Genomic DNA, 14906 nt, shown 5'->3' with positions numbered 1-14906 from the left:
GAGAGAGAAGCCACAGCGTGTGCACGAATAATAAATAATTAGCTACACATCAGAAATCAATGATCACAGATCAGAAGGAACTGAAGAAAGACTTCTATTTTCATTTGTACATCCAAACACTGAGAAACTGCCAGTTCACTCGTTCACAAGTAACGTTAATGATCTCTCGAGCGTTTGCATGGGCGTGCCAGATTCTCTGGGCGGAGGAAAGGGAGGAAACCGTTCCTGCTTGGACGTCAAACCAGGAGGCTTCAGGATTGGCTCGTCTGGCCTGTCATTTTCTCAAAGGCAGAGAGAGACAGCCAGAACTCGGGTTTACACCGATCAACATTTCTATCCACTTGGGGACAATATTCAGGCTAGGGGAACTCATATTAATGTTGAAATACCTCATAAAATGAAAATTTCATGCCATGGGACCTTTAAAGATTTTTAAGATAAGTGCTCACGTAAGAGATGAGTTTTCAGCTCTCTTTTGAATGTTGTCAGTGATTCTGCATTCTGGATGGAGGTGGGGAGATCGTTCCACCAGCAAGGAACAGTAAACAAAAAAGTTCTAGAGAATGATTTCGTGCCTCTCTGCACTCAAAAAAATTACTTGTTGAATTTACTAAAAAAAAACAGCGTCAAGTGGTTCCATGCAACTATATTGAGTAATTTTTACAAATAACAATTTAGTTATATGAACAAAAGAAAGTCAAGTAAAGCTGACAAAATTTCTTTAAGTAAATACAAACCATTTGAATTTGTCACTGTTACATAATAATTATCAGTTTACTTAATAATGTTATGTTAAATTTATAAAAGTTTATTATGTTAGGTGAACACATTTATCGATTTAATTTACCTTTTTAAATTAACTACTTGCTCTACAAGTGTAAGTAGAAAACTATTAAATAACATGCATATTTTTTTAAACAAAATGCAAAAATAACTTAATTTAGGACAGGAATTCCATCCAATAATGTGTATATATGAGTGCCCACAGCATAAACACAGGCACCACTCTTCTGCATAATGGTAACCACAAAATTACAGAAACTCCTCTAAATATCCAACATAACTGAACATTAACACTAACAACATCTTTCCCTTTACTGAAAAACATAAAATAACACTTTAATCCCTAAATTTACTCTCCTAATGCAGCCCCTTGCAAAGCATGCTGGGAACTACAGATCCACTGCCCAGTTTGTTCGTTTCACTCAGCAATGTTAAGTTGAACGAACAAACACTTATTAAGTAAAGCTGACAATACTCATTTTTAGTAGAAACATCTCAGTAAATTTAAGTTCATGTAGTTACATGAGTAATGTGAACAAGGATGATTTGAGTGCTCCTTACAACAGTGAAAGTTCGTTTTTTTTGAGTGTGTGGTGGTACCACAAGCCGGCGCTCCTTTGCCGAACGAAGGCTTCTGGTGGGGATGTAAACTCGTAGGAGTGAGTCGAAGTATGTGGATCTGTAAGCAAGCGTCACCGCCTTGACGCCAACTTGAACCAAACATAAACTTGAACTCAACTTCAAATATTTGAGTAAGATCATTCATACATTTAAATTAAGTTTATATTTGAATGAACTAAAATATTTTAGTAGTGGTAACTTGGCGAGCTTTAACTAGTTAAATGCTACCTTGCTAATTGGTAACACAATGCTTTGATAGCATTAGCATAGCACTTGAGTACATTTAACATACTGTATATCTGTTCAAACTAAGCTCATGCTCCACTCGTCACCATGATGGTAACACCCCCACCCCCCAAAATTAATTATTATTTTGAGTGTTAGGGTTTACAGTGTGACTTTATTGCTCAGTGTTGTTTCAGGGTTTTGATCTCTCAACTGAAAAAGCACATCTTGTATTATTGTATTATAATGACTATTTAGTGTTACCTCTAAATTTTGACTAGTCTATGCAAGTTGCATATTAGTTATTTTAGGAAGCTCAAAGAATATATTAATTTGGTTGCACTTTATTTTACAGTACTTGCACATGCTGTTATTGCCTAAGGGTGCTTTCACATCTCTAGCTCGGTTCATTTGGTCCGAACAGAGGGCAAACAATTATACATTGTAGCATTTTTCAGCTTTTTTGGTTCCTTTTCACACCACACTGATTGCTTTGGTCCGAACCAGTTGAAACGAACCAAAATGCAGTCACATGACAACATCCACATCACTCATTGGCCATGGCGTATTTCCTAAACTGCTTTTCGATTGGTCAGAATTTACGTGCGGAAGAGGAAAAGCCAGCAAACAATACGGAGGCAACACAACTATGGAGAGACGACCGCGCGGGATGGTTTTGTCCCTGGCCATAATCTATTACATTGTTTGTATCCCGCACTTGGATGTACTGCTGGCGGAGCTTCTTTGCCTTACATTTATGCATTTACATTTATGACATTTATGGCAGACGCTTTTATCCAAAGCAACTTACAGTGCACTTATTACAGGGACAATCCCCCTGGAGCAACGTGGAGTAAAGTGCCTTGCTAAAGGACACACTGGTGGTGGTGACCGCTGGGAATGAACCAGCAACCTTCTGCATATCAGTTCAGTGGTTTAACCCACTGGACCACCATCTCCCCCGGCACATTGCTTAACCTGGCACTGTTCCACAGTTCTATCAAAGCCCCTTTCCCTGAGTTTGCTAAACAATGAGAAGATTGCGCTGTACTTGTGATTTTTCGAAAGTTGGGACCTAATATGGTCATCAGACCAAATTTCTATGAGGCTCCGCACTACTCCAAGTTTGTCCGCTAGCTGCCATGCTAAAGTGCAAACTGTCAACAAACACTTCCTCATCCCATAATGCACAGAGCAGCTGACTACGGGAGCTGGTTTAGTCCAAAAATGATCAGTACTTTTTGCAGTTGGGTCTGTTTGAGGTCGGATCACGTTCTCACCCCAAATGAAACGCTCCAGAGTTCGTTTGAAAGTGTACCAAGACCACCTCTTCAAAGAGGTCTCGGTACGCTTGTTTGGGCCGCTTTTGGTGCGCACGCGAGTGCGATTGCTGCTTTCACACCTGACCAAACGAACCGCACCAAAGGGGAAAACGAACTCTAGTACGATTCAACCAAACTAAATGAGGCAGGTGTGAAAGCACCCTAAGAAAGTACTAAGGCAACTACATGATGGGTTAAGGTTAGGTTTAATAGGTTGAGGGTTAGTAGTTATTACACAGTTATTGTAATCACTACAATAAGTACATAGTATGTAGAACAGGACTGTAAAATAAAGTGCTACCTTTCATTTTTGTGTATTTTGTGTTACTCCATAGGGATGTTCTAGTCTAAATGTAGGTAGGGCCCAAACACAAACTCAAACCCAGAGGCCCCCAGCCAGCCCTGCCAGCAAGGCATTTCTCATATCATTTTATTGATTCCTTCTTTGTGTTTTCATTTTCCTGATGGAGTTCAAGACGGTTTGTTCTTTGTGACGATAATGATTCAGACATTTGAGGCAAAGAACAAGGCCGGTGCTTACAGATTGTAGAGGCAAATTATCTAAACATCAAAATCCTACTAGAAGGCCATCCAACTCATCGTCTCCGGCATGTTCATTTCAGTTCATGCCTGATGACATTTCTCAACAAGCGTTCTTGTTCCGAGGTAGATGGAGGATGAGTCATCCGAAAGCATCTTAAGCTCATAAATGCACTCTGCTCATCATCTGCTACTGATGAAGTCATAATTACAGAGCTCTCGCCGTGCAGTCGCAGATATCATTCAGCGTCACACTCATCCTCAGATGTCTGACTAACAGTCGGGCCAATGGAAAGAGATGCTACACAGTCACAGTTATGAATCTATGTTCACAGATGGCCACAGCCTTCAAACACTTTGTGCAACATCAATCTTGTGGACGTGACATTTGCCCCCCTCGCGGCGCCTTACACAAAGGTTGCTTTTGAAAGATTACTTCGGAGAGCGATTTTCTGGAGAACAGAACAACCTGATGTATTTCGGTCCTGGAAAAACCTCAAAAAGATTAAAAGCAGAGTGCACTTGCACCTGCTATTGACATATTTTTGGACAGCGTGATAAATGGATATCCTAGTTTTTCAGTTATTAACTGCATTAAATAGTTTCTGTACCACTGAGCAAAGAACTTGTTGCTGGTCATTAGTAGTGCTTGTTAAAGCAAAGCATCAATATTACTTTTGCTCATACTTGGGGGATTTGAACAAATCCCTTTAAACTTTTTGGTGCATACATTTTCCTGAATACCTAAAATCGTGCAGCTTGTTAGGAAATTTGCTTTTACATTAAATTTTTACACCTGGTGGATGATGAAACGGATGAAAACATCCTCAGAGTTACATTGAGGAAGAGACATATACGGTATATACACTGATCAGGCATAACATTATGACCGAAAATTGTGTTGGTTCCCCTTTTGCTGCCAAAACAGCCCTGACCCATCGAGGTATGGACTCCACTAGACACCTAAAGGTGTGCTGTGGTATCTGGCACCAAGATGTTAGCAGCAGATGAGTGTAAAGGACTTGTTTGCTCAATTATATAGCAAAGCAGCTTTTCAGTGATAATAGGAAATTAATGGAAGACAGATTGTTTTGGCTGTACATCAGCTCTAGAAAAAAGATATTGTCCAGCTAAAGTAAGTTTTTGATTGTTTCATTTCCGTTGTAAATAATCAGTTATTTACTTTGTGGCCACTTACACGACACTATTTTCAACTGAAATAGAAAACTCTATAGCGCCCGGCAACCAGAGAACACAAGCCCCGAAACATGTTTCGACAGTTTTGAAACGATACCATTATCATCTTCGTGTAAACTTGTTCAGTCAAGTTTGAATACGTATGTGAGCAGGCGCATAGTTTTTCTTTACAAAATGACTGCCAAATTACTTGTCTGCATTGCATAATACAGCGTTTTTAGTCGTTTCCAATTATTTCTGTTTTCATCTGTACAGAGGGAAAGTGAAGTGAAGGAAGCCTTCACAAGGGAGAGTCTAGTTGACACGGTCTCTGCTGACACTTCAAGGCTGCATTGTGGTTGTGTCTAGGTGCAGGTCCACAATCTGATCTGGATCCGGCAGACTACTGTAAACCTCGGGATAAACAGAGAGACTAATATTAGCGTGAATGCCATTCTTCTTATGATGTAAAATGAGTACATCAGGTGTTATGGGAAGTGTTCCCGGTTCCGGCTGACCTAGTTAATGCAGCCTAACAATCATTTAACTTTGATTTGAATAATAGAATATTGTTAATAATTGATAATGTTCTATGTGTATGCCAGGTTAAAGAGAGCCGTTTAGTCTAGATTTAAACTGACAGAGTGTGTCTGTTTTCCGAACAATGCTTGGAAGACTGTTCCAGGGTTTAGGTGCTAAAAAGGAAAAGGATCTACTGCCAGCAGTTGATTTTGATATTTTAGGTAAGATCAACTGGCCAGAGTTTTGAGATTGCAATAGACGTGATGGAGTATAATGCGTTAAGAGCTCGTTCAAGTAGTGGGGAGCTAAACCATTTAGTGCTTTGTTAGTAATTAGCAAGATTTTAAAATGTATGCAATGTTTAATAGTTCAGCACATCCCACAGATGCTCGATTGGATTGAGATCTGGGGAATTTGGAGGCCAAGTCAACACTTCAAACTCGTTGTTGTGCTCCTCAAACCATTCCTGAACCATTTTTGCTTTGTGGCAGGGAGCATTATCTGCTGAAAGAGGCCACAGCCACCAGGGAATACCATTTCCATGAAAGGGTGTACATGGTCTGCAACAATGCTTAGGTAGGTGGTACGTGTCAAAATAACATCCACATGGATGGCAGGACCCAAGGTTTCCCAGCAGAACATTGCCCAAAGCATCACACTGCCTCCGCCGGCCCGCCTTCTTCCCATAGTGTATCCCGGTGCCATGTGTTCCCCAGGTAAGCGATCGCACACGCACCCGGCCATCCACGTGATGTAAAAGAAAACGTGATTCATCAGACCAGGCCACCTTCTTCCATTGCTCTGTGGTCCAGTTCTGATGCTCACGTGAGATGTTTGGTACTGCGGCTGTACAAAGTCTTCCTGAAAGCTCATTTTTTGAGATATCAACCTCAAATTTGGAAGACAACTTTAATTTTTTTTCAAAGTTTATATTTATGACTTTGATCTTCTCACACTTTTAGAGTAAAACATGTTTTGGAAAATATAAATTTCATATAAAAATTGAAAGAAGTACAGTGAGGAAAATAAGTATTTGAACACCCTGCTATTTTGCAAGTTCTCCCACTTAAAAAATCATGGAGGGGTCTAAAATTGTCATCATAGGTGCATGTCCACTGTGAGAGACATAATCTAAAAAAAAAAAATCCAGAAATCACAATGTGTGATTTTTTAACTATTTATTTGTATGATACAGCTGCAAATAAGTATTTGAACACCTGAGAAAATCAATGTTAATATTTGGTACAGTAGCCTTTGTTTGCAATTACAGAGGTCAAACGTTTCCTGTAGTTTTTCACCAGGTTTGCACACACTGCAGGAGGGATTTTGGCCCACTCCTCCACACAGATCTTCTCTAGATCAGTCAGGTTTCTGGCCTGTCGCTGAGAAACACAGAGTTTGGGCTCCCTCCAAAGATTCTCTATTGGGTTTAGGTCTGGAGACTGGCTAGGCCACGCCAGAACCATGATATGCTTCTTACAGAGCCACTCCTTGGTTATCCTGGCTGTGTGCTTCGGGTCATTGTCATGTTGGAAGACCCAGCCTCGACCCTTCTTCAATGCTCTAACTGAGGGAAGGAGGTTGTTCCCCAAAATCTCGCAATACATGGCCCCGGTCATCCTCTCCTTAATACAGTGCAGCCGCCCTGTCCCATGTGCAGAAAAACACCCCCAAAGCATGATGCTACCACCCCCATGCTTCACAGCAGGGATGGTGTTCTTGGGATGGTACTCATCATTCTTCTTCCTCCAAACACGTTTAGTGGAATTATGAGCAAAAAGTTCTATTTTGGTCTCATCTGACCACATGACTTTCTCCCATGACTCCTCTGGATCATCCAAATGGTCATTGGCAAACTTAAGACGGGCTTGGACATGTGCTGGTTTAAGCAGGGGAACCTTCCGTGCCATGCATGATTTCAAACCATGACGTCTTGGTGTATTACCAACAGTAACCTTGGAAATGGTGGTCCCAGCTCTTTTCAGGTCATTGACCAGCTCCTCCCGTGTAGTTCTGGGCTGATTTCTCACCTTTCTTAGGATCAGTAAGACCCCACGAGGTCAGATCTTGCATGGAGCCGCAGTCCGAGGGAGATTGACAGTCATGTTTAGCTACTTCCATTTTCTAATGATTGCTCCAACAGTGGACCTTTTTTCACCAAGCTGCTTGGTAATTTCCCCGTAGCCCTTTCCAGCCTTGTGGAGGTGTACAATTTTGTCTCTAGTGTCTTTGGACAGCTCTTTGGTCTTGGCCATGGTAGTAGTTGGATTCTTACTGATTGTATGGGGTGGACAGGTGTCTTTATCCAGCTAATAACTTCAAACAGGTGCATCTAATTTAGGATAATAAATGGAGTGGAGGTGGACATTTTAAAGGCAGACTAACAGGTCTTTGAGGGTCAGAATTCTAGCTGATAGACAGGTGTTCAAATACTTATTTGCCGCTGTATCATACAAATAAATAGTAAAAAAAAATCATATATTGTGATTTCTGGATTTTTTTTTATAGATTATGTCTCTCACAGTGGACATGCACCTACGATGATAATTTCAGACCCCTCCATGATTTCCAAGTGGGAGAACTTGCAAAATAGCAGGGTGTTCAAATTCTTATTTTCCTCACTGTATTTTTATGCATTTTTCATAACTATAAACTCAAACTTCTATAAAAAAAAATTCACCTAATTTTCGCTAAATTTTATTTTCTGGCCTGTGCTCAAAAAGTGAATAAATGGATTATGACTACTGCATATGTACTAATTTAGTACCATAAAATTCCCTAAAAATATATGTATAATTAGTCTTTTAAAGGTAAATTAAGCAAGACAAGACTGCTTTGCTGTCTTCTCGCACCATGCCAGCTCTGTTAGACATCCAATAAATCACCCGTGCGTTAACTGGCATGGACACTCGTGCCTGGCAAGACATGAATTAAACCTAATACAGCATGGATCAGCACCACCTGTTCTCTCAGAACAACAAGCCTTAGACCTAAAACTTATCAGTTTTCATTTCAAGAACAACACTTTACATAAAAACCCTCTTAAACCATTATAAAAGGACCCTTGGGGACTTGTTTGGTTTGAAATGAATACCATTCACTGAAATCTATCTTTCAAATTAAGCAACATTCAGAGATTTAACAGTGACCCTTGCATGTTTAGTCAAAAGCATACAAATGAATACTTTTTTTGATATATTGAATTGCATGTTAAAATGTCATATCTCTTTTGAAAATGTTTTGTATGGTAGATTTCTTAAATCCTTATGAAATCTGCTAGAAACATTTATGCCTAAATTTGAAGATTAAATATTTTAAATCATGTACAGCTGGTTAAAAAAAAAGATTACCTACAGCCTTCAAATACATCACAGCTATTGTAATATCTATAATAACAATATAAAAAATACACTGGCTAAATCCTGTAAAAATGCCAGATTAAAGGACTAGTTCACCCCAAAATGAAAATTACCTGATAATTTACTCACCCCCATCTCATCCAAGATGTTCATGTCTTTCTTTCTTCAATCGAAAATAAATTAAGTATTTTGAAATAAAACGTTCCAGGGTTTTTCATCATATAATAGTTTTCAGTTGCAACCAAAATGCTGAAGGTCCAAATCAATGCGCTTCGATGGGCTCCAGAGGCTCTGCGTGATCCCAGATGAGAAATAGGGTCTTATCTAGCCAAACGATCAGTCATTTAAAACAATAAAATAAAATGAATATACTTTTTAAAGGGTTAGTTCACCCAAAACTTACGGAAAAAGGCTCCACACGGCTCCGGGGTTAATAAAGGCCTTCTGAAGCGAAGCGATGTGTTTGTGAAAGGAAAATATACATATTTAAAACGTTATAAAGTAAAATGTCTAATTTCCGGTGGACCGTCTTCTGTATTCAACTTACGGAAAAAGTGTAGCGCCCGCGCCGCCCTCTTGCAGTTCAAAATGCTTTCGCTACGTCTTTTCTTGCACTTTTTCCGTAAGTTGAATACAGAAGACAGATGCACTTTTATGGACTTCAAAAACATAGCAACATTCCCTGCCATTATAAAGCTTGGAAGACCCAGGACATTTTTTAATATAACTCTGATTGTGTTCGTCTGAAAGAATAATGTCATACACACCTAGGATGGCTTGAGGGTGAGTAAATCATGGGCTAATTTTCATTTTTGGGTGAACTAACCCTTTAACCTAAATTGTTCATCTTGTGCAGCTCTGCGAGGTGCTAAGGATGACGTAATCACGTCGGAACGGTCCCGCTAGACGTAGGCAGACGTACCGCCCCCGTGTTTACAAAGCGCTCGCGTGAAGACTAATACAAACGCCCTTTACCAAAAACACTCAATTTTCAACTTCAAAATTAGGGATATATCGTTGTTTTACCTTTTTTTTTGCTAAAGGGTGTTTGTATTAGTCTTCACACAAGCACTTTGTAAACACGGGGACGTCTGCCTATGTCTAGCGAGACTGTTCCGACGGGATTACGTCATCCTTAGCACCTCGCAGAGCTGTGCAAGATGAACAATTTAGGTTAAAAAGTATATTTATTTTATTTAAAAAAAAATTGAATGACCGATAATTTAGCTAGATAAGACCCTATTCCTCATCTGGGATCACGCGGAGCCTCTGGAGCCCATTGAAACTGCATTGATTTGGACCTTCAGCATTTTGGTTGCAACTGAAAAAGCATTATATGATGAAAAACCCTGGAACGTTTTCTTCAAATTTCTTTTCAACTGAAGAAAGAAAGACATGAACATCTTGGATGGCATTGGGGTGAGTAAATTATCAGAAAAAAATCATTTTGGGGTGAACTAATCCTTTAATAGACTGCCGCAGCAGGAAACTATTTCTAATTAAAGGACTAGTTCACTTCAAAATGAAAATTTCCTGATATTTTACTCACCCCCATCTCATCCAAGATGTTCATGTCTTTCTTTCTTCAGTCGAAAAGTAATTACGTTTTTTGAGGAAAACATTCCAGGATTTTTCTCCATATCATTGACTTCCATGGCAACCAAAATGTTGAAGGTCCTAATCAATGCAGTTTCAAAGGGCTTTGATGGGATTCAGATGCTCTGCACGATCCCAGACGAGGAATAGGGTCTTATCTATCCAAACGATCAGTCATTTAAATTAAAACAAAAAAAAAATGTATATACTTTTTAACCTAAATTGCTCATCTTGCACTGCTCTGCGACGTGACAAGGATTGCGTAAATCACATCGAAAACGTCACACTAGACGTAGGCGGAAGCACCGCCCCGTGTTTGCAAAGCGCACATGCGAAGACTAATACAAATGTCCTTTAGCAAAAAAAAGGTCAAGAAACGATTTCGGATGATTTTAAAGTTGAAGATGGAGTGTTTTTTTGTAAAGGCCGTTTGGGGCAGTACTTGCGCCTGTCTAGTGTGACCTTTTCGACGTGATTGCGCAATCCTTGGCATGTCGCAAAGCAGCGCAAGATGAGCAATTTAGGTTAAAAGGTGTATTTGAAGGTGTAAATAAATATATATATAACGTTTGGCTAGATAAGGCCCTGTTCCTCGTCTGGGATCGTGCAGACCCTCTGAAGCCCTTCAAAGCCCTTTGAAACTGCATTGATTTGGACCTTCAACATTTTGGTTGCCATGGAAGTCTATGGTGTGGAGAGAAAATCCTGGAACGTTTTCCTCAAAAAACGTCATTTCTTTTCGACTGAAGAAAGAAAGACATGAACATCTTGAATGAGATGGGGGTGAGTAAAATATCAGGAAATTTTCATTTTGAAGTGAACTAATCCTTTAAGTCTACTTTTTGATGCTGTACAGCATTACCAAAAGAAATGAGAAGGTCATTGAAAAAGCAGGAACGTATTCATCATTTATAATCTTACAAAATCTGTGAGAGACTTAAAAAGATTTTGAGTAAAGTGAATACTTTTCCTGAAGTCAAATCTCATCAAATACTATGCTTTGATTTGATTTATGCTTGATGAACGCTTGGATTTTACAAGGATGTACTTTATATTAACATTTCCTCTATTGGTAGCAAGGGACAGCTTAAGGGTCAGCTCCATTGACGCAGTTTTTAAAAGCATTCCGTTTTATTTGTCCTTGGGTGATTTTTGGTGATAAAAAGGATTATTCTAAGAGATATTTCTCTGATATCACTACATACAGCAGGAGTTTGGAAGGCTTATTGCAGAGCAGGTTCCTGCTTGTCAGCGGCTTTGCCTGTGCTTTGTCAGTGATTGAATTTGGAGCCTTTAACACCCAGAATTTTATCAGGCCATTTATAACAAACGTCTGGAATGTCCCCAAGTTCAATCTAGACTTACCATTATTGATCAAAACACATGGCACATCTGAAATTGGATTAGTCACCTCGAAAAATATATAACAAACAGGAGTGAGCCTCTGTTTTATGATGTGTATAGTTGTGAGGTTTTTAAACCATTATTTCAATGACAAAAATCTTAATTTTGGTAGACAAAAGAAAGAATCTTGTTCAGAATTTCAAACCATAACATTTTCACTCAAGAAATCCATAGTGGTATGGACGGTAGACGAATAGAAAAATAGAGTGTGAGGTTAGTTTTAAATGTGAGCTTAAAGCGCCCTCTAAAGGACAGTGCATTATTTTATATTTTTATAACCTTTACGTTATTATGAAATGATCTTTTTTTTATATTATTTTCCTATTTTGATTTTAAAATATTTATCATAATATTTCTATAAATTCTTAATTTATGTTATACTACATTTTATAAACTAATAACATCTATAATATTATTTTAATATAATACAAATGATTATATAATTATTTTTATATCCATATAAATTATTTTATACGTCAAACACATTAAACACCAGGAACCAAGCATTTTCCTGAGAATTAATTCAGCAATTTGGGTGAAGGCATTCTACCTTTCATTACTTTTTTTTTTGTACACTGTAGGATGGTGGTTCTCAACTGTGTGACCACCAGGGGGCCACGGCAAACTTCCAATGGGCCCACAAGATGTCTGAAAAGTTATTTTTTTTAATAAATATATACTACATTAAAATGCTAAAAGATCTTATTTTATACAAATAAAAATGTTTTATATTATAAAAAATATACTACATTAAAATGCTGATGTCTGAAAATAATTCAAAATCTTATTTTATAAAAATAAAAATATTTTATATTATAAAAATATACTACATTAAAATGCTGATGTCTGAAAAGAATTAAAAATCTTTTTTTACAAAAATATACTATATTAAAATGCTAAAAGATGTCTGAAAAGAATTCAAAATCTTATATTATAAAAATATAAATGTTTTATTTTATAAAAAATATACTACATTAAAATGCTAAAAGATGTCTGAAAAGAATCAAATTCTTATATTATAAAAATATAAATGTTTTATATTATAAAAATATACTACATTAAAATGCTAAAAGATGTCTGAAAAGAATTCAAAATCTTATATTATAAAAATATAAATGTTTTATTTTATAAAAAATATACTACATTAAAATGCTAAAAGATGCCTGAAAATAATTCAAAATCTTATTTTATAAAAATAAAAATATTTTATATTATAAAAATATACTACATTAAAATGCTGATGTCTGAAAAGAATTAAAAATCTTTTTTTACAAAAATATACTACATTAAAATGCTAAAAGATGTCTGAAAAGAATTCAAAATCTTATATTATAAAAATATAAATGTTTTATTTTATAAAAAATATACTACATTAAAATGCTAAAAGATGCCTGAAAATAATTCAAAATCTTATATTATAAAATATAACATTTTATATTATAAAACTGTACTATATTAAAATGCTGATGTCTGAAAATAATTCAAAATCTTATTTTATAAAAATATAAATGTTTTATATTATAAAAATATACTACATTAAAATGCTAAAAGATGCCTGAAAATAATTCAAAATCTTATATTAAAAAATATTACATTTTATATTATAAAACTGTATTACATTAAAATGCTGATGTCTGAAAATAATTCAAAACCTTATTTTATAAAAATATAAATGTTTTATATTATAAAAATATACTACATTAAAATGCTAATGTCTGAAAAGAATTCAAAATCTTATATTATAAAAATATAAATGTTTTATTTTATAAAAAATATACTACATTAAAATGCTAAAAGATGCCTGAAAATAATTCAAAATCTTATATTATAAAATATAACATTTTATATTATAAAACTGTACTATATTAAAATGCTGATGTCTGAAAATAATTCAAAATCTTATTTTATAAAAATATAAATGTTTTATATTATAAAAATATACTACATTAAAATGCTAAAAGATGCCTGAAAATAATTCAAAATCTTATATTAAAAAATATTACATTTTATATTATAAAACTGTACTACATTAAAATGCTGATGTCTGAAAATAATTCAAAACCTTATTTTATAAAAAATATAAATGTTTTATATTATAAAAATATACTACATTAAAATGCTAATGTCTGAAAAGAATTCAAAATCTTATATTATAAAAATATAAATGTTTTATATTATAAAAATATACTACATTAAAATGCTGATGTCTGAAAAGAATTAAAAATCTTTTTTTACAAAAATATACTACATTAAAATGCTAAAAGATGTCTGAAAAGAATTCAAAATCTTATATTATAAAAATATAAATGTTTTATTTTATAAAAAATATACTACATTAAAATGCTAAAAGATGCCTGAAAATAATTCAAAATCTTATATTATAAAATATAACATTTTATATTATAAAACTGTACTATATTAAAATGCTGATGTCTGAAAATAATTCAAAATCTTATTTTATAAAAATATAAATGTTTTATATTATAAAAATATACTACATTAAAATGCTAAAAGATGCCTGAAAATAATTCAAAATCTTATATTAAAAAATATTACATTTTATATTATAAAACTGTATTACATTAAAATGCTGATGTCTGAAAATAATTCAAAACCTTATTTTATAAAAATATAAATGTTTTATATTATAAAAATATACTACATTAAAATGCTAATGTCTGAAAAGAATTCAAAATCTTATATTATAAAAATATAAATGTTTTATTTTATAAAAAATATACTACATTAAAATGCTAAAAGATGCCTGAAAATAATTCAAAATCTTATATTATAAAATATAACATTTTATATTATAAAACTGTACTATATTAAAATGCTGATGTCTGAAAATAATTCAAAATCTTATTTTATAAAAATATAAATGTTTTATATTATAAAAATATACTACATTAAAATGCTAAAAGATGCCTGAAAATAATTCAAAATCTTATATTAAAAAATATTACATTTTATATTATAAAACTGTACTACATTAAAATGCTGATGTCTGAAAATAATTCAAAACCTTATTTTATAAAAATATAAATGTTTTATATTATAAAAATATACTACATTAAAATGCTAATGTCTGAAAAGAATTCAAAATCTTATATTATAAAAATATAAATGTTTTATATTATAAAAATATACTACATTAAAATGCTGATGTCTGAAAAGAATTCAAAATCTTTTTTTATAAAAATATACTACATTAAAATGCTAAAAGATGCCTGAAAATAATTCAAAATCTTATATTATAAAAATATAACATTTTTATATTATACAAATATACTACATTAAAATGCTGATGTCTGAAAAGAATTCAAAATCTTATTTTATAAAATATACTACATTAAAA

Source organism: Gobio gobio, assembly GCF_949357685.1.
Source record: "Gobio gobio genome assembly, chromosome: 25".
Lineage (NCBI taxonomy): Eukaryota > Metazoa > Chordata > Actinopteri > Cypriniformes > Gobionidae > Gobio > Gobio gobio.
This window is presented reverse-complemented; position numbering follows the sequence as displayed.